This window comes from Lissotriton helveticus, chromosome 7 (genome assembly GCF_964261635.1).
Source record: "Lissotriton helveticus chromosome 7, aLisHel1.1, whole genome shotgun sequence".
Classification (NCBI taxonomy): Eukaryota; Metazoa; Chordata; class Amphibia; order Caudata; family Salamandridae; genus Lissotriton; species Lissotriton helveticus.
The window spans coordinates 1,387,718,800-1,387,743,473 of record NC_136068.1 but is presented as its reverse complement, the minus strand read 5'-3'; the positions used below and the strand labels follow the sequence as shown (position 1 = coordinate 1,387,743,473).

Sequence of the window (24,674 nt, the reverse complement as noted above, 5' to 3'; positions counted from 1 at the left end):
GATGAAGGCGGTGCTAGCAGGCCACGGTGCAAGTAGCGTTGTCGTCGTTGCTAAAGCACTGTCGTCGACTGACGAACTGGAGTCGATGGTGCCAGCGTCGGGAGGCCATGGCTGCGGTGCAAGATGAGGGCGGTGCGTCGTGTGACTTACGAGCGGTGTCCTCGAACTACCGTGCAAGCAGCAGCATCGATTTCGACAGGCAGTGGTGGCGTCAGGCAGGCCAAGGCATCCTCATGAAGCCAGGCAGTGCAGAGTACGGTGCCCACAGGTCGCGGTGCGAGCAGCGGCTCGGTGGCAGCGTCAACAGGCTTTGTCGGTAAGACCAGGGTTGCGTTGCGATGGTGCTCTCTGCGGTGCCTTCAGGTCACGGAGTCGGCAGCAGCGTCGTAGATGTCGTCGAGTTGCTTTTCCTGTTAGCAGCACGAAACACACAGTCCCCAGAGCTGCGGGCAGAAGAGATTGAAGTCTTTGTTGTTCCTGAGACTTTGTGAACATGGGGCAAGCTCTGCCTCAAGCCCTTGGAGAGACTCACAAATTAGGTTGCAGAAAGTCCAGTCCAGGCTGTTCACTGCCCAAGACAGAAGCAGCCACTGCAGGTCAGCCCAGCAAAGCAGTCGATGCATTTTTGCAGCTTCTCCGGCTCTTCTTCTTGGCAGTCTTCTTGATCCAGATGAGTTCTAAAGTTCAGGGGTCTGGGACCCAGTATTTGTACACAAAAATCCTTTGATCTACCAGGCAGAGGGTGTTGGTGTCCTGCCAGAACCAGTTTAGCCTTCTCTGGTGTGAATTCCTGGCAGGAGGTGGAGACAGCTTTGTCAGGGGAAGATCAGGCCCTTTGAGGTGCAAGGAAATCTCTTCCCTTTTCCCCCCATCGTAACCCAGATCTGTTTAGCCCTTTCCTGACCTACCAAGACTATCGGGACCCACCATGCTTCCCAGCCATCTGTTGTCAAAAATCAGACAGACAATCCACATTCCAGCAGAGGCACAGGGGATGACCGAGTAAAATTATACTCATTTCTAAAAGTGACCTCTATGAACTCAGAATGAAAAGGGCACCCTCGCTAAAGACGGTGTCTTTAGACACTGAGTTCAGGCATACCAAACTTCAATCACTTATACCTTTTTCGGGCTACGTACGTGGGTGGCACAATCCGTGCTGCAGGCCCACGAGTAGCGGTTGACTCACAAGCCCCAGCACCCGCAGTGCCCTTTACTGGGGACTGACACGTAAGTCACACATCCAATCATAACTCAATTTACCACTGGAGCACCAGCGCTTTACCACTGATCAGCAGTGCGAAAAGTGTGCAGAAATGTTATACCAGCAAGTCAAAACCGGGAGGACAGAAAGCAAAAAACTCGGGGGAAACGCACCAAAAGATTCCAAGTCTAACACACGTCCCCTCCAGCTGAAAGTAGGGGGAACCACCCACACTCCTGGGAGTTCTACTCACTGAGGTGGAAGAACCGGGACGGGCCATCTGCGTTGGCTTGTTCTGTCCCAGGACGGTTTTCCACCGTGAAGTCCATTCCATGTAGGGAGATAAACTACCTCAGCAGTTTTGTTTTCTCCCCCCTCATCTGCATTAACCACGTGAGGGGCCTGTGGTTGGTCTGAACCCGGAAGTGAGTCCCAAACAGTTAGGACCTCAGCTTCTTCAGGGCCCAGACCACAGCAAAAGCTTCCCTTTCTATGGCACTCCACCTTTGCTCCCTGGGGAGTAGTCTCCTGCTAAGGAAGACTACCGACTGGTCTAGGCCCTCTTTGTTCAGTTGTGAGAGCACCGCTCCCACTCCATGCTCTGACGCGTCGGTCTGCACGACAAATTCTTTGGAGAAGTCGGGGGCCTTGAGCACGGGGGCCTTGCACATGGCGGACTTCGGGATATCTGGATATCGGGATCTGCTGCTAATCATTTAGCGCCGGGACACCCCGTTGGGGTAGCTGCGCACTTTATAAAAGACACAATAATAATAATCAAACGCCCTCTGGCAGGACTCAGTCCAGATCACCTTTGTCAGCTGCTTCTTGGAAGTCAGCTCAGTTAAGGGGGCCACGATGGTGCCATATCCCTTAACAAACCTCCGGTAGTATCCGGTGAGTCCTAAGAAGGCCCTCACCTCGTCTGGGTCCTGGGGGGCTCCCAAGCCAGAAAGGAGTCATTCTTGGGCTGTAGGGGCACGACCTGGCCGCTCCCTACCTGGTGTCCCAAGCACACCTCCGACCCCTGCCCGATCTGGCACTTACTGGCCTTAATCGTAAGGGCTGCCATCTGCAACGCCCTCAATACTTCCCTGAGGTGTTGCGGATGTTCGTCCCATCTGGAACTGAACACCGCGATATCGTCCAGGTATGCGGTGCTGAATTCCTCCAGCCCAGCCAACACCTGGTTGACCAACCTCTGAAATGTGGCAGGGGCATTCTTCAAGCCAAAGGGCATCACACAGAACTGGTAATGCCCCTCCGGGGTCGAGAATGTGTATCTTTCTTTGACCCCCTCGGTTAGGGCGGTCTGCCAGTACCCTGACATTAAATCGAACTTACTCGGGAATCTGGCTGCTCCCAACCGGTCGATGAGCTCATTGTTTGTCAGTCCGCGTGACTGCATTGAGCCCCCGATAGTCCACACAGAACCGCAGTTTCGGGGCGGCTCTGGGCGCCCTTGCCTTCGGGACAAAGACCATGGGGCTGGCCCAGGGGCTGCTGGACGGCTCAACCACCCCTAACGCCAACATCTTTGAGACCTCCTCTTTGATGCTGGCTTTCACCCGGTCAACCAACCGGTAAATCTTATGTTTCACCGGCGGGCTGTCACCGGTATCCACGTCGTGGGTACACCAGTGAGTAACACTTGGGGTCAAGGAGAACAGTGGGGCAAACTTCTCCAATAACTGGTGACACTAGCTCTGTTGCTCCACGGTCAGGGCCGGGGAGGGGTCACACCATCCACCGATCCATCCCCCTCTTGGATGGACAGAAGGTCCGGGAGATGCTCACTCTCCGCTTCCTTGCCATCATCTGTCACCAAGAGCATGCTCACTTTGGACCTCTCGAAGTGGGATTTGAGGCAGTTCACGTGTAGGACCCACAATGGAGCCTGCAAATCCACCAGTTAGGTGACCTCACTTTTGCGCTCCACCACCTCAAAGTGCCCCGTCCACTTGACCTGCAAGACACAAGGTTCCACCGGGGCCATAACCCACACTTTCTGTCCAGGTTGAAACTCTACCAAAGTGGCATTCTGGTCATACCACTTCCTCATTTCTTCCTGGCTGGCCTCGAGGTTCGCCTGAGCGAGTTTCCTGAAGCAGGCCATTTGGTTGCGGAAGACGGGCATGTAGCTGAACACATTCTGGGGTATCTTCTTGGGCGCGGCCTCCCAGCCCTCCTTCACCAAGCTGAGAGGTCACCGCACGAAAGCTCGAAGGGGCTGAATCCGAGAGACTTCTGGGGTACCTCCCTGTAGCACAAGTTACTTACCTTCGGTAACAATATATCTGTAAGAAACAGTAGTTAGTGTTAGATTCCTTACCATAGAATAACCCGAGGCATCAGACTGGATCCGGAAAGTTTCGCATAGCAGTACCCCTGCGAGTCGGTAGGCGTCGTCTGCGGCTCCACGTCCGTCGTCGGCGTCGTGGTCGCTGGGATGACGTCGTCGGAGTACTTAGACGTCGCCTTCGCGCGCTGATGTCAGTTCTTGTACATAGCTTTCCACGCCAGGAACGCAGAGCCATGCCAGAGACCGACACTGGTGCCAAGAAACTAGGGCCCTGAAAGGGATGTCTTTAACCCTAGATATCGGTTCGCTGAACGGGGAGGATGGGTGGGGTGGTAAGGATTCTAACACTAACTACTGTTTCTTACAGATATATCGTTACCGAAGGTAAGTAACTTGTGCATATGAAAAAAAGAGGTTAGTGTTAGATTCCTTACCTTAGAATAGATACCCCAGCAATACCAACCCCCGTGGTGGGTCTGCAAACCAAGATCTCACCAGAAAGTCCTGGAGAACGGAACGGTAAAAAAAAACCATCTCTCCGGATTAGGCTGTCCAGGCAGTAGTGTCTAGCAAACGTGGGCAGCGAAGCCCACGTAGCTGCCTGACAGATGTCCTGCAAGGGGACTCCCCGACCCAGGGCAGTAGTAGCTGCTGTGGCCTGAATAGAATGGGCCCCCAGCCTAACAGGAGGCTCCTTCCTCGCTAAGGAGTAACAGACCTTGATGCACAACCTTGATGCACAACACGACCCACCGAGAGATGGTCCATTTGTGCACCACCCGTCCCTTCTTTGCACCCACGTAACCAACAAAGATCTGGTTGTCCACCCGGAACTGGCATGTGCGATCTAGGTAGAAGGAGAGCGCACGTTTTAGGTCCAGACGGTGGAGCCTCTCTTCCTCCTTTGAGGGATGCGGAGGCGGAAAGAAGGTGGGCAAGGTGATGGACTGCCCGATATGAAAGACTGTGACCTTGGCCCTGGAAATAAGGACGAGTTTTCAAGACAACTTTGTCCGGATGGACAGAAAGGAAAGGAGGCTTGGAAGAAAGAGCCTGGAGGTCACTCACTCTCCTGGCAGAGGTGATGGCAACCAGGAATGCAGTCTTAAGAGTCAGAAGACGGAGAGGGCAATTGTGAAGTGGCTCGAAAGGAGCGCACATCAAATAGGTTAGAACAAGGTTAAAGTCCCACTGAGGCATCACGAAAGGAACAGGAGGAAACATGTGCGTGATGCCTTTCAATAATCTATTTATAACAGGGGATTTGAAAAGAAAAGGCTGATCAGGAAGCCTCAAGAAGGCAGAAATGGCAGAGAGGTAACCCTTAAGAGTGCCCAGAGCAGAGCCCTGCTGGGCAAGAGAAAGAAGGAAGAGGAGAACCTCAGAAAGGGGGGCAGATAGAGGATTCACAGCTTTTGCTGTGCACCATGACACATTTGTTCCACCTGAAGGCATATACCGATTTTGTGGAGGGACGCCTGGCTGCCAGAATCACATTACAGACTTCAGGAGCCAAGTCAAATGGCCTCAACTGCCGCCGCTCAATCTCCACGCATGGAGGTGGAGGCTGGACAGGTTCGGGTGGAAGACCGTCCCCTGCTGCTGTGACAGAAGGTCCTCTTGAAGAGGCAGACGAATCGGGGGATCGACTGACATGCTGAGTATACCTCCGGATACCAGTACCTTCGTGCCCAGTCCGGAGCCACAAGGATGACTTGGGCCCAGTCGCGCCTGATCTTCTTCAGCACTCTCGGCAGAAGTGGTATAGGCGGCAAGGCGTACAACAGACCGCAGCTCCACTCCCGACTAAAAGCGTCTCTGAGCGAGTGCTGCCTTGGAAATTTCAACGCGCAGAACTGATGACATTGCGCGTTCTCTTCAGTGGCGAATAGATCTAACCAAGGCTCTCCCCACTTCTGAAAGAGGCCTTACGCCATGTCCGAGTTCAGACGCCATTCGTGATCCATCATGCACGGACAGCTGAGTTCGTCCGCCCTGGCGTTCAGGGAACCTGCCAGGTGTTGAACCACCAGGGTGACGCCCTGGTGTTCCAGCCATGTCCAGAGGCGCAGAGCCTATTGACAAAGGTTCCACGACCCCACCCCGCCTTGTTTGTTGCAGTACCACATGGCGGTGGTGTTGTCCGTGAACACCTGCACTACACTTCCCCGGACAGAAGGAAGGAATGCCTTCAGTGCATGCCAGATTGCCCGCAGCTCCAGAAGATTGATGTGGAGCCGGGACTCCGCCGTAGACCAGAGGCCTCTGATCTCCCTCTCTCCCATGTGGCTCCCCCCATCCCAGTAGGGACGCATCCGTCACCACTACGTGCTCTGGTTGGGGTAGGGAGAGAGATCTGCTGATCCAATCGTGGTTTGTGTGCCATGACTGCAACTGTCTTGCAGCGCCCTCCGAGATCTGGACGTGGCCGGACAGATTGCCCTGATGCTGTGCCCACTGAAACGTCAGGTCCCACAGCAGAACCCGCATCCGCCACCTGGAGAGATGCACCAGAAGGATGCAGGAGGCCATCAGCCCCAGGAGCCGCAGCGTCAACCTGATCGAGACTCGGGATAAAGGCTTAAAGATCGGAATCAGAGCCTGAATATCCTGAACCCGCTGTTCGGGGGGATAAACCCAAAACTGCGCTGAGTCCAGAACCGCTCCGATGAAAAGGAGCTTCTGAGAGGGGCACAGGTGTGACTTCGGCACGTTGATGGATAACCCCAGCGAGTTCAGGAGGTCGGCCGTAGTCTGGAGGTGGGAGACGACTGTCTGGGGCGAGCCCGCCTTCAACAACTAGTCGTCGAGATAGGGGAAGACTGAAACCCCTAATCTGCGCAGATGAGCTGCGACCACCGCCATCACTTTCGTGAACTCCCGTGGGGCACTGGTAAGGGCGAAAGGGAGCACAGTAAACTGAAAGTGCTCGTGGCCTACCGCGTATCGCAGGTAACGCCAGTGGGTCGGCAGTACGGGGATGTGGAAATATGCGTCCTGCAAGTCCAACGTTACCATCCAGTCTTCTGGGTCCAGGGCAGCTAGGACCTGAGCCAAAGTCAGCATCTTGAACTTCTCCTTCCGGAGGAAGCCGTTGACTCTCCGAAGGTCCAAGATAGGGCGTAGGCCTCCTTTGCCCTTCTTGGGTACCAGAAAGTAGTGGGAATAGCAACCACGTTCTACTTCTGGCCCAGGAACGCGATCGACGGCCCCCTTGGCCAAGAGGGCAGCAACTTCCTCCTGTAGAAGTCGCAGGTGATCCCCGACATGCGGTGGTACTGAGGTGGCATGGCTGGAGGGGTAGCCTCGAAGGGGAGGGAGTAGCCCCTTCGGAAGATTTGCAGCACCCACCTGTCCGATGTGATGGAGTGCCAGTGAAGGAGGTGATGGCGAACCCTACCCCCCACCGGCGTCGAATGGGCCTGCAAATTCGGACTAGGAGGATTTTGAGGCTAATGCTGCAGGGGCGGTTGTGGACTGACCTTGCCGGTGTCCCCGGCACCGCCACGGCGGTTACCACGTCCGCGACTGTGTTGAGGTTGGTTCTGCGGCCTGTGGCTAGCTGGACGTGTGGGGGCGGAAGTTTGCTGGCGTTGGCGGAGGCCCAAGGACTTGGCCGTAGCCCTGGAGTCTTTGAAACGCTCCAGCGCACTGTCCGCCTTGTCGCCAAAGAGGCGACGGCCATCAAAGGGCATGTCCATAAGGGAAGCTCGGACATCCCCCGAAAAGTTGGCGGACCTCAGCCAGGCGTGGTGGCGAACCGCCACCGCCATCGCCCTGCCCAGCGAGTCCGTGGTATCCAGTCCACACCGAATCGAATAGCGTTCTGCATCCCGTCCCTCTGCTAGGGCTTGGGTAAGCTTTGCTTGGACCTCCACCGGGCACTGCGGCAGCACTTCCGCAACCGTATCCCACAGAGAGTGGGTGTAACGGCCCAAAAGGCAGGCGGTGTTAACAGACCGCAACCCCAAACTCAGTGAGGAGAACAGTTTCTTCCCAAACTGATCCTACCTTTTGGATCCCTCTCAGGGGTGGGGTGAACGGACTTGAAGCTGGGGTCGCCCGGAGCCGGGCGGTGGCGTCGGGCCACGTTCCGATCTACAGGGAGGACTGTAGAGGGCTTGGACCAGGTGCCCAGCAGAACGTCAGTGAGGGCTTCGCTAAACGGCAGGAGAGGCTCCGAGGAGCTTACCTCCGGTTTGAGCACCTCAGTGTTATGTTATGTTATGTTAAGGGGGTGCTTGTAAAGCGCACTGTCACCGTGAGTTTCATGGCGCTGGTAGGGTGCTGAAAGGAACAGAGGGACTTTTAGCTAGATTGTGGGAAAAGCCAGGTTTTTAGTGATTTACGGAATTGGATAAGAGTGCCAGAGATCCTGACTGAGAGAGGGAGGGAGTTCCAGAGTTTGGGGCCGAGGTAAGCGAATCTACGACCACCAGATCTACAGAGTTTGATGGGAGGGACAACCAAGAGGTGTAAGTGTAGTGATCTAAGGTTACGTGAAGGACAGTAGGGCCGAATGAGGGATTTCAGGAAAGCGGGGCAAGAGCCAGAGAGAGACTTAAAAATAAGGCAGCCAAGCTTAAAGGCAGCCCTTAGGCTGACAGGGAGCCAGTGCAATTTAATGAGGAGGGGTTTGGCAGACTGCCATTTCGGTATCCCGAGGGCCAGTCTCGCCGCCTGGTTTTAAATGATTTGCAGCCTATAGATGGAACATTTAGGTAAACCATGGTAGATGGAATTTGAAAAATCCAGGCGGGAGAGAACGAGGGCCATGATGACTTACAGCAGAGCATCGGGGGTGAGGAGGTAGGCCACCTTCCTAATCCTGTGCAGCTGGAACATGCAGGAGGAGACCACCGTCCCCACCTGCGGCCCGAGAGAAAGCCCAGCGTCAATAGTGACCCCGAGGCTTTTCACCGAGGCCACCGGGGTGGGAGGGGAGCCAAGCTCTGCCGGCCAGAAATGTGGACCCCAGTGGGCGGCGCTCTTACCAGGCAAGAGGAGCTCCGTCTTTCCTGGTTCAATTTAAGCTGGTTCTGACACATCCACTGAAAGATATGGGACATAACTGCCTGGAAAGTAGGGATAGCAGAGGGGGAGTTTAAAGAAAAAACGAGTTGCAGGTCGTCCGCGTAATTAAAGACGGTGACGTCCCACTGCCTCAGAGAAAAAAGAAGGGGGCGAAGATAGAGATTGAAGAGAAGGGGGGATAGAGAGGAGCCCTGGGGGACCCCGCAAGGCAGGTGCTCCCTGGGAGCCCTAAATGTACCTAGGCTGAGGGTCTGGGATCTCCCAGTAAGGAAGGATTTAACCCATGCCAGCGCCAGGCCCTGGATGCCGACCTGTTCGACACGGTGGAGAAGGATGTTATGGTCCACCGTGTCGAAGGCGGCCGACAGATCTAATAATACCAAGGCCTGGGAGGTACCCTTGTCAGCTCCGTCTCTCAAGGTATCCAGAACGGCCAGAATCACGGTCTCCGTAGAATGACCAGGACGGAAACCGGCCTGGTTAACTTCGAGGAAGCTAGAGCTCTCGATAAACCTCGAGAGACAGGCGGTGACATGGGCTTCCAAGATTTTAGAAAAGAAGGGTAGAAGAGAGATGGGACGATAGTTCGCCGGGACGGCAGGATCGGCTCCAGGCTTCTTCAACAGAGGCACCAGAACGGCCTCCTTGAAGGAGCTGGGTACCGTCCCGTAAAGGAGAGAAAGATTAAGCAAGGGAAGGATGCAGTCGGGTAGAGAGTGGCAGATGTCCCGTAATATAGAAGGTGGACAGCGGTCGTCAGGAGAACCAGACTTAATACGAGAGGCCAGACTGGCTAGGGATGTAAGATCTAAGGGGGGGAACTGAGTAATGGAAAGAGCATTATGGGGGGGAGTGACAGAATCAGCGCCCGGTGAGGTGACCGGAATAGTGTCCTTAATCAAAACAATCTTCTGTATAAAAAAGGTGCTGAGTGCATTGCAGGATTCCTGTGTGGGGGCCTGGGTCGGGAGCCTCCTGGGATCGGAGGTGAATTCATCCAGGACTCTGAAAATCTCCTTCGACTTGCAGGGGGCTAGTAAGATTCTCTCTGAGACATAGGCTTTTTTTGCTGCAGAGATGGCAGATTTGTACTTATTACGGACTGCCACATAAGTATCTCTGCTTGACAGGCCGTAATCTCTTCTCCACTTGCGTTCAGATTGGCGGAGTTCCAACTGTATGGCTTTAAGGTGGGGAGTAAACCATTTATGGGAATTGCTGTGTCGGGATCGAGGGAACTTGGTTAGTGGGGCAAAGATGTCACTAGCTGACACGAGCCAGTTGGAAACTTGACCATCTAGCTCGTTGATGTCAATATTGTTGAGGGTAGGGGGGCGTGTGTTAGACAGGTGGGATAACAGTTTGGAGGAATCAACAGCCTTCCACTTACGAGCCATGCCACCCTCCCGCGGGGGAGTCCTAATCTGACCTGCCACAGAAATGGTGGTGTCAATAAGAAAATGGTCAGACCATACACAAGGTGTGGTAAGCGGGTGGGAGGGCTTCACCCCATGGACCCAGATGTGGTCAAGTATGTGACCGCCACTGTGAGTGGGAGAGGTGACTAATTGGCTGAAGTTCAGGCTCGAGAGACCTTCGAACAATTCAGAGGCATGGGGACCGGCATCCTTATGCTGAAACCAGTAGTTAAAGTCCCTGACAATAGCTATACGTGGGGAGGAAGTAGCTAGGCTGGCAAGCTGTTCAATGAAAGATGCAGGGAAGGAGGGCATGGGCTGGGGAGGGCGGTAGAGTACCATAAAGGTGACTGCGCCCACCTCAGTCCCAAGACTGAGAACCAGATTGTCCACATCAGGCAGAGTCATAGAGGTGGAGGCAGTAACCCTGATGTTCTTATGTATTACCGCTGCGACCCCCCCCCCAGAGCGGCCCCCTTGGCGGTTGGTGTTAAGCAGGTAATAGTCTGGAGGTAACGCTGCCAATATGTCCGGGAGGGAGTCGTCCGTGAGCCAGGTCTCAGAAAGTAGAAGGACGTCAGGCCTTTCAGTCAAAAGTAAGTGAAAAATGTCAGTTTGATGTCTGACAAAAGAACGAGTGTTTAAATAAAGTAAACGGATCTGTGACTCGGGGGTAATAGGAGAGGTGGGAGAAGTGACCGGGCCCAGATGGGGGGGAGAGATCACCAGCGATTCTAAGTGAAGTGATCCGTGTCCAGGTGTCCGGTGATAGGGGACAAGCGGCGGATTGAAGGTGCATGAGGGCAGAAGGAGAGTAGGGAATAGCAGTAGCAGCGTCCCTGGCCCCTGGGCCCGTCCGGGCGCAGACGGGCTTGACTCTGGCGCGACTCCGGCGCGCCGCCGGCGCGCCCGCTGCGCGGCCGCATAGGGGACATTTAAATAGGCGCGTGACGCAGGAGGTGGGGGGAGCCAACAGGGCGGGAGGAGTGAGTTTTAAAAAAGTGGATGGCGTCCAGCGCTTGCAGTCAGCTGGACGAAGGGCTGCTCTTCAGTCAGCAGAGGAGGAAGGTAATTAAAGGTGAGGAGGTTAGTCCAGAGGGTACCAGGGCCGGAGCCGCCGGCCCGCTTGGGCTCCCAGGCGGGGCCAGGACGCGCCTCGGCGGGTTCCGACGGAGGGAAGCGCGACCTCGTGGCTGTGAGGAAGGCGCTGATCTCCTCTGGCGTCGGGTGCAGCCCAGGGACCGGCCGGTGTGGAGCTGGACGCGGCGCTTGTGGATCCGGCGGAGCCGCGTGGGCGGTGTCGCCCGAAACCCCGGCAGCATCGCGCGAGTGTCAGGGGGAGTCGGAAGAGCGATGTCGCTTCTTCGACTTCTTGTGCCTCGACTTACCTGAGGACTTGGAGCCTGACGAGCGGTGTCGACTCGCCGAGCTGTGAAGAACTCAAATCTTCATTCTCAGAGGTACTTGATAATAAAGAAGTTGGCACAGAAGCTGAAATATGAAAATACATCTTTATTAAACTTAAATAAGTGAGACTACGTCACACAGAAGCCTTAGCAACTGAATGAGGCAGTCTAAAGAGTACAGAACACAGAGGCCTTTCATATGCTTAGGATAACAAACTCAGCATAAAAGTAAGGGGCAGTTCTAGCTTTTGCAAGCATGCAAAATGCCTAATATGGACATACAAGATCTGCCAAATATTAGCGAATAGGAAAACATTCAAAACAAGGCATCATGTAACCAGTACATCCCCTTTGAGTCGTGCTTTTGCCCAACCCGATAAGTCAATCAATTACACCACCTATAGGTCAATCAGTAATGGCAGGACATGTCTGTATGCTTCAAAAGAAAGGTTGTGTAATAGGAAAACACAGGGAGAGAATAGCGAAGGCCAAACGATAAGATGCGACAAGAGAAGAATACTAAAGGCTAACAGATAGTTGATACAGGGATTAGATAGTCCAAACAAGAATTAGTTAGGCCAGCTGGTGTCTGAGATTGGTTTTAAAACAAGGACAGAGGGGGTTTTCAACACGTTGCAGTCCAAAGGGCAGAGACACTTCGTGAATCTAGCAGCCTGTGTAAAGGCAACACAAAATGACGGCAAATGTAAGATGGAGTCAAAATTAAAGAACCTCAGACCCTCCTTTTGCCATTACACAGGCAAATCCTAATTCATAGCTAGGTGAGGATTCTACTCATTTCATAAAAGCAGGTATATGTAAGCTATCAGCAGGAATACAAAGAGAACAAAGCATTCAACATTCAGATAGCAGAAGAAAGTAATGACCGCTATTACAAACAGTATTATCATTTTTTTTACAACCCTAGGCAAAAGCAAATCCTAAAATTTAGCAAACATTTTCAGGGCTCCTATGTATTTCAGTGACTATTGACAATGCCAGTAAAACAATAAGAATCAGTCTCTTAACACCCATTCTATGCAATCGCACGGGAATCGCTTGTGCAACCCTAACTATACCCAAAGTCCGTCCAAGCCTCTCTGGCAGGCTTCTATTGTCCATCAAATCTGCTTCTGTTGTTTTCTTCCGCATTGGGCCTCTTGATTCAGGCCTTTCATGAAAATAGTGCTTCTCAGTATCAGTTGGAGTGCCCTCCTGGCAAACACTCACAGCTCACTTGAAAGTCTCAATGCAGTGCACCAATATATTTTCTGTGCTGCAGGCACTACAGATATTGTGGTCTTCGTTAGTCATGGGCACAGAGCATCTCATGCAGACCCCAAGTACTATTAATCGGGAAAGAGCAACAGACTTTCACACTCAGCAACACTTTCAGGCTCCAACACTTGCTATTCAGTGTCAGAGGATGCTCGGGCTGCTCTTTCATATAATCATAGGTACCACAATGTAGTGCCTTTTGCCAATCCTGCATCCTCCGGGGTACTGCCCTTCCGTTGGAGCAAAGAAAAGGGGTGTGTGGTCAAAACTCAGGCCAAGGGGCTCAAGGGACTGCACACTGTCAGAGGTTACCAGCACATGACAGGTGGAAAACTGAAGCCTCAAAACAACAGGGATCCTTCTCTTTTGCTCTTTTGCACTGAAACTCTGGTTCTGTAATGTCCAATGCCGTCTGATGGAGCAAGTACGATGCTTTGGAGATACCATTGATGGCGCGCTGGCGATCGCTGTCCAGCCTTGCTGCTTTCTGGGTGCTGGGACTGTAGGGCCAAGACGTCTGCCTTTCATCTATAGCTGTCACTGATGGGAATTAGGCTTACATCATTGTTCCGCAGGTTATTATGACTTAATCCCGCAGAACCTAATGACATTGGAAATGGGACACAGTTGTTAGTTTCCTTCAATTCAGTACAAAAACAGTTTATTGTTTTTAACAAGCGGTTGCAAGCAGGTGGCCTGGAATCTGCGAGGGAGTGGCCATACGCCATGGGACCATTCTGGTCTAGAACACACTGTCCTTCTCAAAGGCAATACTTCTAATCTCTTCAATTGGGTATCCTTCATTATCCTCTGCCATCTAAGGGTAGATAGTTACATGGGAATTCTATCTGAATGGATGTCCTCACACATGGTGGCATTGTCTAATGGGGTAAACATTTCTTTTTTTCCTCAATGATTACGTCTAGGTGTTCCTAAATTCCTTATCTAGCACACCTCAAAAGAGAAATCACATGATACAGATTATCAGGGACATGTAGATACCTGCCTTTAATAATTGTGCATCTGGTGCACTATGCAATACACAGCTAATGATCAAAATGTGGAAACAAAAGACAAGAACTAGAGAGTCCTGGTATTTTCATGATTTAGAACACATCTGATCCCACCAAAAATTAAAGAAGCAGGAACAAAAAGGGTAAAAAAAATCCAAATTAAAATAGTCATTGAAAATGTATCATGTTCAAAAAAATAAATGTAAGGTATCTCCTATTGAGGTGGATAACTTGTCTAACTATAGTATTGAGTCAGTTAACCAGTCCATCACTACCATGACGGTTAGACTGGAAAACATCGAAGTAGGCCTAAAAAAAAATCTTTAAACCAGTCTAGTCATGCAAAAGAGAATTATACATAATATGGGTGTCTCTGGTACATTACTGCAATCTGGAAGTGTGAACCTGGACAATACAACAATAATAATAAAAGGGCTAACTGGTGAAAGGAATATGGAAAAGGAAAATGGGACTAGGACACAGCTAAAATCCCCAAATACTAGGCACGATGCGACATCAATCAGGGGAGAAGCGTCAAAAGAAAAATCTATGGGAAGAACAAGAAATTACTTGGGTGATAGTCAGGCATGTGACACAACACCAAGAGTATGGGTGATACACAAAAATCAAAATAGTTCACAAATGTTAGCTCTACCGCTGGCCGCTACACCATATACGGTAATCTCAGCTAATGTTCCAGTTCCTTTTTCAGGGAAAAATTAAACCTGGTTTCCTTTATGGTACAAAGCCATACACTATTTAGGAAGCAGAACAAAACTGACTAATGTAATATAGAAATGAGGTCACCATGTACAAGAGTCACAGATCTATAATTTATCCTTACGTCCAATCAGGGTACATAAATCTAGGGCTGCCTGTTCCTTAAGGGAAGGGGGCAGTAACGTGACTAACTGCAGGTGACACACTTTGATCCTGTATATCTTTTATTTTTCTTCAATACCATTATAGCCAAAATAGACATGCACTGGTGAAGTGTTGTCTGTCTTGCTCACAGCATGAAAATATCATATCTGCGAAATTTAGTATCAGAGCAAATCCACCCAACTGTTGTGCAGCGATATGCATCGTCATGAAAAATCCCTTCACAACACAGGGGAACTTATAATAGTATCAGAAGCAACAACATAAAACAAAAACATGCATAAAATAAAAAAACGCACAAAACGCACATGTCAAGCCATCAGATATACTTGCTGTATATCAAGCACAAAAAGCATAGACAAAACAATAGCATATGTGAATGAGCGGTGACGCACACACTTCAAGTCATGTACTTTATGCACTGTGAACCTGCAGCCCAAACCCAATATTCAGGCCTGCTTAATTTGTCTGGTTTAAAATCAAAATCACACTTTCTTTTACTTTCCTCACCCTCCTTTTGACAGCTGGTCACCAGTCAGTGGTGATCGGCTGTCAATACAATCTACTGTGTCATTTCTGACATACAGGACCAGCAAGAACAATTCATGATAGGACCAAATACACAAACATGAAAAACACATGAACATTTCTTTCCAAAGGAGTTACGCAAAAACACATCTCTTTTCAACCAACCAAACTCACGTGTCTTGTCAGCCTTAAAATCACCCAGAACAATCCATGTTTTGTGGGCAGAAGCAAAAAAAAGTACACAACACACAAAAGAGAGACATTTCTCATAACAAACAAATATCCTTTATAACTTTTAATCAGAAGACAAAACATGATACACATTAACAAACACAAAAATAAATTTCCATTACTTAACTGTTACCATCTTGTCAGTCAGCTTGCAACATTAAGCCACCTTAATTAAGTAAAATTGTTTCACTGACACTCCGTTATCTTTGCGCCACAATTGCCACTGTGAAAAATAATTCTTAATTGGCAAATCGTTCTCACTTAGGCATGTAGTCTTCAAAATTTTAATACAGAGCTTCGTTTTATTTTCTATCTAAGACTTAATGCAATACCTCATTTTCTGTCAAATAAAAGCAACTAGCGGACATTATTTTTCCAGAGCAGAGATACAAATGTATCATTTCTGCAGAGCATTTAGCATGATGTTGGGACTTTCAAAGAAACCCTTTTTTCATATTTTCCTTTTGGAATTAAGTTCTTTAATGTATTGATGTTCTTATGGAGAAACCAGAAACCCCCCTTTTTAGAGGCCCGTTTAGCAAGGTCATTCTGCACTTCACAGAGACAAGGCCCTAATTTACAAGGTCACAGATGTCAACATGACAGCCTCCTTCCATTGTTTACAGGGAAACTAAAGATAACACCTCATCGCGACTTGAGCCAGCCTCTGCAGCTCTCCTAGCGCCCGATTATTAAACAACATTTACTGTGAATAATTCACAGAACCTAATAACACACATACCAGTTTTGAGAACAAATGCTTGTTGCAATGGTACTCATTTCATCAACCTTAAATGGATGAACGTCTCAGTAGGTCCAGCTAGAGTTAAAACCTTCCAACCTGATATTAAACTCAAACCTCTGCACCGGGCACATTGGCTCACTGAGCCATTAAAAGCAACCCCAAATGGGAACAACCTGCAAATTTGTATTATACCTAAATGTATGCATTTACTGAAGCCTAAAGCACTTTAAAGCTATTGTAAATGGCAAGAATGCTGTTTGAATGGTCTATTTTACCCAAATTCGACTTTGATATTTGGGGCACTTAAAAATAAATATCCTATAATTGTGATACATATTAATCATCCTCAGAATGTACTTTACAAATTGCAGAGATTGGACATTAGACATATCTCGTGTAAATCCTTAGAAAAATGAGTTTTTTACGCCGGCGCTAAGTGAAATTCTATATGCTAATGTCCTCATTATGCAGTATAACATAACTTAAATTAAATTATAATGCTAGGAGGTCACAGTATGAGTATTAAGCTACATGAATAGTAAAAAACGAATTTTGTAGCACTTATTTTTAATAATTAATTTGCATAATTAATAATTATTTTTAATAAACCCAATCATTTTTGATAATTCCACATATAAAAGCAAGCTACATGGGGGAGTGGCCAGTCAGGCAACATGGCGGACGCAACTCTTTAGAGCTCCGTCTGTAGGGCCCTGATTTATCCTGCAGTTCCCCTGTTAAAGTGGTTTTCGCTCGGCAGTATCGGGCGGAGCAGGTGCGGCATTGCCTAAGGAGTCCGCCGGTGTGCGGGGCGGCGGTCAACGGGGCCGGAGCGGAGGAGAATCGACTGCTGGGCTGCGGAGGCGAGGGGGAGAGCGAGAGGCGCGAAACCCGCCGGGGCCTGGCCAGGCTGGGAGGCCCCTGCTGTGGTAGTGGCGGAGAAGCCGGCTTGTTCGGAGCTACGGACCCCCGTGTAGGCTGACGGTACGCAGCGACGGCCCTGGTGCGGGGGGCCGGGTGACCGGAGGTGTCGGGAGAGACTGTGCAGGAGGCGAGGCCCCGCAGTAACAGAGCCCGAGGAGCTTTGCTTTGAGGGCTTGCCGGGAGCGGAGGATGGCGGGCCGCGGCTGCCTGCGCCGCGGAGGAGTGAGGAAGCCCCGCTGTGAGAGCCCGCGGGGGGCACGCATCGAGAGGAGAGAGGCGGAGGTGAGGCTCCGGCCAGCGACGGATGCTGAATGCTGGTGGCGGACTGCTGCTTGCCCGGCCTGGGCTTGGTGTGCGCTGAGGGCTCTAACTCGTGCTGCGGGAGGCGGCAGACTCGGCGGACTGTGGAGCACAGCGGAGGCTCAGTGGCCGGCGAGAGAGAGGTGAGCGGCCATTGCGGGGCCATCGTTGGAGTCTGCTGCCGGCTGGCGGGACACTGGGGCATGCGGCGGCAAGACCTGACTGTCCAGCAGTTGCGGGGGCATAAGCGCTGAGACCGGAGCTGATGGGCAACGAGCAGCAGCATTGCGCCTAGGGAGTGGAGGAGCTGCGGGACAGCGGAGATCGGAGCTGCAAGGTGCCGAGGGAGAGGCGAACGGTGGCTCCCGTCCCTCGGGCGCCATTTCGAGTTGGACGCCATTTTGCCTGCCAATAAACAACAAAGGGCCTAGGCTCAAAACCAGTCAGGCTGAACCAAATCAACTGTAAATAACAAAACAAGTGCCAGGACTGATGATTTTTTGACAAATAACAACTAGATGAAGGTCTTCATGAATAAAGCATAAACACCTGCTAAGACATTTGCATCATTGAATGATATAATTCATTTATTTATTTTTTCACAATTTTTTTAAAAGATATTGCTGTGTGAGAAACACTTTCGGACTACACTATATACAAATATTTACAATAATATATATACAACAAATTTGGACAAACCAACAATTCACACTTGCACCACATCCATACCTCTCACAGACTTAGCATTCATACTAGAAAAATCCCTAGGAGCACCACAATACTTGATGAAAGTTCAAAGCTTAAACATAAACATATCACAAAAAATGAAAACTGATTGCGTCAACAGTTTTTTACTGATTGAACAAAATTCAACTGTCCATAAGTCACAATCCGAAAAATGATCACTTCATAGTGCAGGTGACCTGGGATGGGGTCGACGCGTTTCGAACCCACCTATTCATTGGGTTCTCATCAGGACCGAAAAGACTCTAAAAAACAAACAAACAAACAAAACCAATTTGTAAGCAAAATGGCTAACACAATTCTCATGTCTAGTGCCTCTCCTGTTGAGAACTTCCCTACCTTAAGTCTTCTACAAATACTCCAATATGGGCGTGGTTGGTGTTGGAGTCTGAAAAATGAATTGAATAAACCCCTTTTAGGAACCACATACATATAGTTAGTGACAACAAACATTCTCTGCTTTCGTACTTGGACTTACCCTTCCAAGCAAGGTGTCTGGTGTTGTAATGTTTCATACGACAATCTGGCAGCTGGGTGGACCTGGCGCTAGGTCTCCATGCTTCCCGCTTCCAATCTCGGGGTTGCCTGTGGGCCAGACAAGGGCAGATAAGAGCGTGCCTATTGTGCTCGCAAGTATAAAACACAGTGGTCTAGGTAGACTTGCGGGTCTGCTTAAATTCAGATCTGACAAGCCAGCCGGGTAAAACGAATCTCGAAATCGGCGAGGCTGAGCGACCATGCTTGACACATTATGTCGCTGGGTGACCTTTGGGGGCAGCCAGAGGCAGAATACAGCATGCCTGTATTGCTCGCAGGAATGGAAAATAAAACATTTCTGTCGTGAGCGCTTTGGTTGCAGGCAGTCTGGAAAGACATGCAGACCCGCGTCATTATATGTGTGGCTCGGCGCTAGTGTTGTGAATCTGACAGCCCCGCAGGGTCAGCCGAATCTAAAAATCGGCGTGGCTGCAACGATAGTAAACCCATTGTTTCGACGTTTGGCAAGCAGCGGCGCGTGCATGGTTGACGCGGGGGTTTTGGCAAAATGATCGCATGGACCCCACTGGGAGGCAGTAACACTAACCTTTAATGGATTGTTTTAACCAAGTCTGACACAGCAAGGCAGCAGACGTCCTTCAATGTTCAGTGATGCTGAAAGTGAGTGTCCGGTGGGAGTGAATGGTTTTACTTCCTGGTAGTCACATGGTATAATGCTCGCTGGGGTTTCTGGGAGATGTAGTGAAAAGAGAAGAATCAACGAATGAGCAGGGAACCAAAGTTTGGAGGTCATAATAATAGAAATGGATGATGAAGGACTAGGGTGGATGCTCAATTTTTATAAATTTCAGATATTTCATTGAGCCCATCAACTGCTGTATTATATTTCATTATGAGTAATGCCTCTCTTTGATTGAGTCTGGCATCTAGGTCACTACCACGTTTGTCTTTTTCAATTTTAGAAATGACCGTCCACTTAAGGTCAATTTCATTGTGTTTGGATGCAGTCCAATGATTGACAAGGGGAGCATTCGCTACATTTCTCCTGATTCTTGATTTGTGTTGGGTTATCCTCTGACGTATCTCCTGTGCGGTTTTCCCAATGTATAGCTTAGGGCATGGGCACAGAATTCCGTATACCACATTCTTTGTTTTGCAGTTCGTAAAACTGTCATGTTTCCAATGAATTCCTTTGTGCGAAAAGACTGTTCCTTCTATTGTTTGTTCGCAGCATGTGCAAGTGCCACACTTGTGATGTCCCATTATAGGTGGAAGGCCTAGCATATTTCTCAAATCAGGTGGATGTTCCTGTGGGAGAGCTGCCCTAACCAAATGGTTAGCAATATTCATATCCTTTTTGAAGGTAAACATGGGTCTTTCAACAAAATCTTCATGTAGATTTTGCACTAGATGCCAGTTGGTATTCATCATTTTTCTAAGCTGGTGTGCGTTGGGGCAGAAAGTGGCAATGCATATCATCCTACTTGATTGCTTCTTTGTTCTTTTCTCTAGTAGGGTTTCCCTGGGAACCCACCAGGCTCGTTTGAGTGCATGCTTAACAAGTTTCTTTGGGTATCCTCTCTCAATTAGTCTTTCAGAAAGTTGGCCAGCATGTAGAAAATATTCGTCCTTGCAGCAACAATTCCGTCGTATCCTTAGGAATTGCCCAAAAGGTAAGTTTTGACGTAGGCTTCTCGGATGATAACTGGTGAACAGAAGACTTTTGTTTCTATCTGTTGCCTTTCGATATAATGTGGTTCCCAAGCCACTCTTCCAAGGAAACACTTTGACGTCCAGGAACGTGATCGTTCGATCTGATGAGTCCGCTGTAAATTTAATATCAGATGTTGTAGCATTCAACCATCCTACAAACTCAGCCAGTTTCTCTTGGGTTCCAGTCCAGATGTAAAAGATGTCGTCAATATAACGCATAAAATGCGAAATGCTGCTTGAATACGGATTGTCATTGTAAATAAATTTCTCTTCATAGAGCCCCATGAAGAGAACAGCCAGCTCCGGAGCAAAGGGGCAGCCCATGGCTACTCCTTTAACTTGGAAAAAGAATTCCGAATCAAATGTGAAGAAATTCCTTTGGAGGGCGAATTTTGCTAATTCCAACAAAAATTCTGTGGGAACTCTCCTGGGACGAGGTCTAGTTTCAAGGAAAAACTGTAGAGTTTCCAATGCTTGTTCCTGCGGTATCTGAGTATACAGAGAAGTGACGTCCATTGTCACCATTAGTTGTTTCGAACTGTCAAATTGAATGTTGCTGAGTTGATTAAGGAATGCAGTGGTGTCATTAAGGTGTGCTGGTACATCTTTGACAAACGGTTTTAAAAAGAAGTCTATATATTTGGCTGCCGGTTCGATGAGCGAATCGCAGCCCGACACGATAGGGCGTCCAGGCGGATTGGTCTCGTTTTTATGAAGTTTTGGAAGAACATAAAAAACCGGTGTTCTAGGATTCTTATTTTGCAAGTAAAGAAATTCCTTTTGGCCCAAAATTCCTTCCTCGAAGCCTCTCTGGAGTATTTCGAAGAGTTCTGCTTGTAACTCGTTCGTGGGATTTTTTCCAATCCTTCGGTGGCAGTTGGGGTCATCAAGTTGTCGTAATATTTCTTCTTTATATTTCCCTACGTCCCAGACCACCACTGCTCCACCCTTGTCAGCCTGCTTGATGACAACTGTTTTGTCGTTCTTTAGTGACAGTAAAGCTTCTTTTTCACTCTTTTGTAGATTGTATTTTGTGTATTGTTTTTTGTGTTCCATTGCTGAAATGCCAGAGAGTAATGCTCTTTCAAACGCTAGAACCTCTTTTGGAATTTTATATCCAGGGGGAATGAAAGTGGATTTTCTTTTAAGTCCTGTGACTTCCATGGAATTAACTTCAGATACGTCTTTAAAAAATGTTTTCAGTCGAATCTTACGACAGAACTCCATCGCTTCCAATTTCATCCTCACAAAATTGGTAGGTTTTGAAGGGACAAATGATAATCCTTTATTAAGAACGGAAATCTCTGGTTTGGATAGCAACCGCGATGATAGATTGAAAACTGCTGAATTTTTTAATTCTTGTAGAACTGACGGCGTGTTGTCATTTCCCAAGGTTGTAGGTTGTAGCGTGTCCGTCCTCTGCCTCTCCGTTGGCCTCTCCCTAAAAAAGGGGTTTGATTTTGTTGTTGTTGAGCGGGTTGTTGGTTTTGTTGATTGCCTCTTCGACTTTGATTATTCCTAGTCTCCCCAGAATCAGACTCTCCTCCTGATGAGGATGATGAAGTGTCAGAAAAAGTGAGGAACTTGTTACGTGATCTGCCTTGATTATCCCCTAGATAACGTCTAGAATCTGTTCTTGAGTAAAAATCCTTGTTGAGATATGGATATGTAGATTCCAAAGAGAAATTCTTTTTGTCCAGTTCAAATTTGTTTGTCTTTTGATTGACCATGGAGTCCTTAAATTCTGAGATTTCTTTCTCTATTTTCTCCAGTAATGCCTTTGCGTCCGTAATAAATTGATTATTCTGTATAGCTGTTTCCAAAACGCTTATTTCTTCTAGTTGTCTGAGAGAAATTCTATGTGCTGTTTCCACTGTTAAGACCATAAGGTCCCTGCTGCATTTAGTCTCAATACAGCTGTGTATGAATGCTAAGTCTGTGAGAGGTATGGATGTGGTGCAAGTGTGAATTGTTGGTTTGTCCAATTTTGCCTGCCAGCACTGCCGGAGGCCCTCGGCCCCCTCCCCCCCCCACCGGATCGCTCGGGCGGTTCCCCTGCTGTGGACGTCCCTGGCTCCTGAGTTCGGGCCAGTGGCGCGGGACCGAGGAAAGAGGAGACCGACACCCCCCTCTGTGCTACTGGAGTGGAGGTGCACTTAGAAGAGTCTTGCTGTCAGGAAACTTGCGAGAGAGCGGCAAAGAGAGAGCTGGAAGCTGGTGGGCGACTGGGACACACCATGTTGGGCGTCTACTGGCTGTGCTGACGTAGGAGCCGAGGGCCAAGGCCGAGTGAAGGAGAAGAAGGAACGAGGCGTGGGGACTGGGTCTGGCCGCTGAGTGTGTTGAAAGGGCGCCATTTGGTATAGGAGACACACCAGGTGCCCGTGGGAGGCCAGTCCCCTGCCCCAGATCTGCGACAATCGTTCCAACTATTGCGGGCGCTGCAGGATGCCGGAACTGCGTCAACATTTCGGGACTGAGAGGTGCAGGACCCGGTGCGGTAGGAGTTGGGGTGCATCTGGGGGGACATTGTTGATTGCGCCCGCATCCGTCTGCTGGGGAGTGTGTACTGCAGGCCTGAAGCCAGTCCCCGCGGTGATCAGTCCCTAACCGCCCCACCGTGGACACCTACTAGAGAAGGCCTACGGCAACTATTCAATGCTTTGTCAGTGCGTGGTGAGGCCTGCCAGAGCACGACTGCTCCCCCCCACGGCTGCCTCTCCCGGCCCACCTGGTTGGATGAGCCTCCTCCACCTGCAGTTATAGCTGGAGGCCGCGCTGGCTGGGAACAACTGGTCGACTGGCACGCACCACTGACCCTCCTGACAAGTGCGGCAGACCTGGTGGTTTGGGGGCCTCTGCGCCGCTGCTGTTGGTCCGGAGCCGGGAGGGTCGATGCCCACGGCGCAGCAACTTGCAATGGGCAGACTGCGTGACAAATCACAGACGAAGCAACAGGGTAGCAGCAAAAATGGACACTGTCTTAGCGGCGGTGGAGCGCATTGGAACTGCCTTAGCACAAACCAAGACCTCCCTGGAAGACCGCTTGATAAAGTCACCTCCGACTTCACGCTGTTGCATGCGGACCACCGCAAACTGTCGGAGTCAGTCGCCACGCAGCGCCAAACAGTCTAGGAATTAGTCGGTGGTGCGCAGCCACGCCTCTGCTCTACAGTGTAAAGCAGGAAGGCAATCAACGAACAAAATAACTTTAAGTATTGCTCGGCGATGCTGCCTCTTATCCCACAAAGTATAATTCAATGAAGAGGCAGGCGCTGGGGACTGGAAGGCAGGAAACGAAGGTTTATTCTCTCCGGAGGAGAACACGTCAGATCAGACCAACAGGGAATCTTCTCGAGGTGCTCTAACTGCATCTCTGAGGCCTGGCCTTTTATACACAGGTTTATAGCTTTATTACATGTGGCACATTCTTGTTAAGGCTTTGATGTACGGAAAGACATCCTTGGAATCCCCACTTCAAGCTCGTTCCCACACATATCTACAGTAAGTGACGGCTATTCCACAACAGGATACTGTGTCGGTTCCTGGAGCGGAGTATCTGATCGGGTCGCACGGGGTGGGAGGCCTTTGATTAGTCGGAGATTCTTTGAATCGGGGCAACTGCTTACAGGAAGGGGGCCAATAAACGGCAGCTGCAGGGCCAGGTGGTGGCTTGGGAGCGGGGTAGGGCAGAGGGAGGGGGGTTCATCAAAGGACGGGGAGGTGTTGGCCGGAGGGGGGGTGAAATGCGCTTCCGAGGAAGGGTCGCGCTGGGGGGGTGGGGGGTCCATGCATGAGAGAGCGGGGGTGGTCAGAGGGTGCGGGGGGGGGTGTTCGCAGCGCCAGGGGAACGCGCTGGTGATCGGCGAGGGGCAGAGGGGCCATGGCTTTCAAAATGGCTGCTGCTTACTAGAGCGTACGGGCCTGAGTGGGGACAAGGTGGCGCCGATTATGTTGACATCGCAAACCAGATTTTAACAACAGGACCTAATAGACAGGGTGCACGCACTAGAAGATCGCGCGGAAGATGCGGAAGGGCGCTCCCGGTGCAGCAATGTCCGGGTGGTGGGCCTGCCAGAAGGGGGACTTTTACCGGATGGAACGCTGTCACCCCACTTCGTGGTGGAAAGGGCTCTTGGGGTGCCTGCGCAGGCCCCCAAACTTGGAACTCGGCCCCGCCCGTTCCTCTTTAAGCTCCTTAATTATAGAGACCGGGACGCGGTGCTTCGTGAAACCCAAAAGTTGGGGGACGTCCAGGTGGGCAACTGCCAGGTCCTGTTCTTCCCGGACTACACAGCGACTGTGCAAAGGAGGCGCGGCTCATACCTGGCAGTGAAGAAACAACTGCGAATGCTGGAGTTACCCTACTCCTTACTCTTTCCGTCGTCACCAAAGAGGGCACGCGCTTTTTCGAGGCCCCGTCAGAAGTCTGGGACTGGCTGGAAGAAACAGGG

The 24,674-nt window shown here is 50.1% G+C and overlaps 1 protein-coding gene and 1 long non-coding RNA gene across 4 annotated transcripts in view; one reads left to right on the top strand and one right to left on the bottom strand.

The window, feature by feature from the left end:
- Nucleotides 1-24,674, top strand: part of TBCD (tubulin folding cofactor D) — a 2,437,462-nt gene that overhangs the window by 1,051,539 nt on the left and 1,361,249 nt on the right. The window lies entirely within an intron of this gene.
- On the bottom strand, nucleotides 18,016-18,596 carry LOC144767424 (uncharacterized). The gene is made up of 3 exons (XR_013598197.1): nucleotides 18,488-18,596; nucleotides 18,349-18,397; nucleotides 18,016-18,254 (listed from the first exon to the last, which is right to left on the bottom strand). It is a non-coding gene; the product is annotated as an uncharacterized LOC144767424 (long non-coding RNA).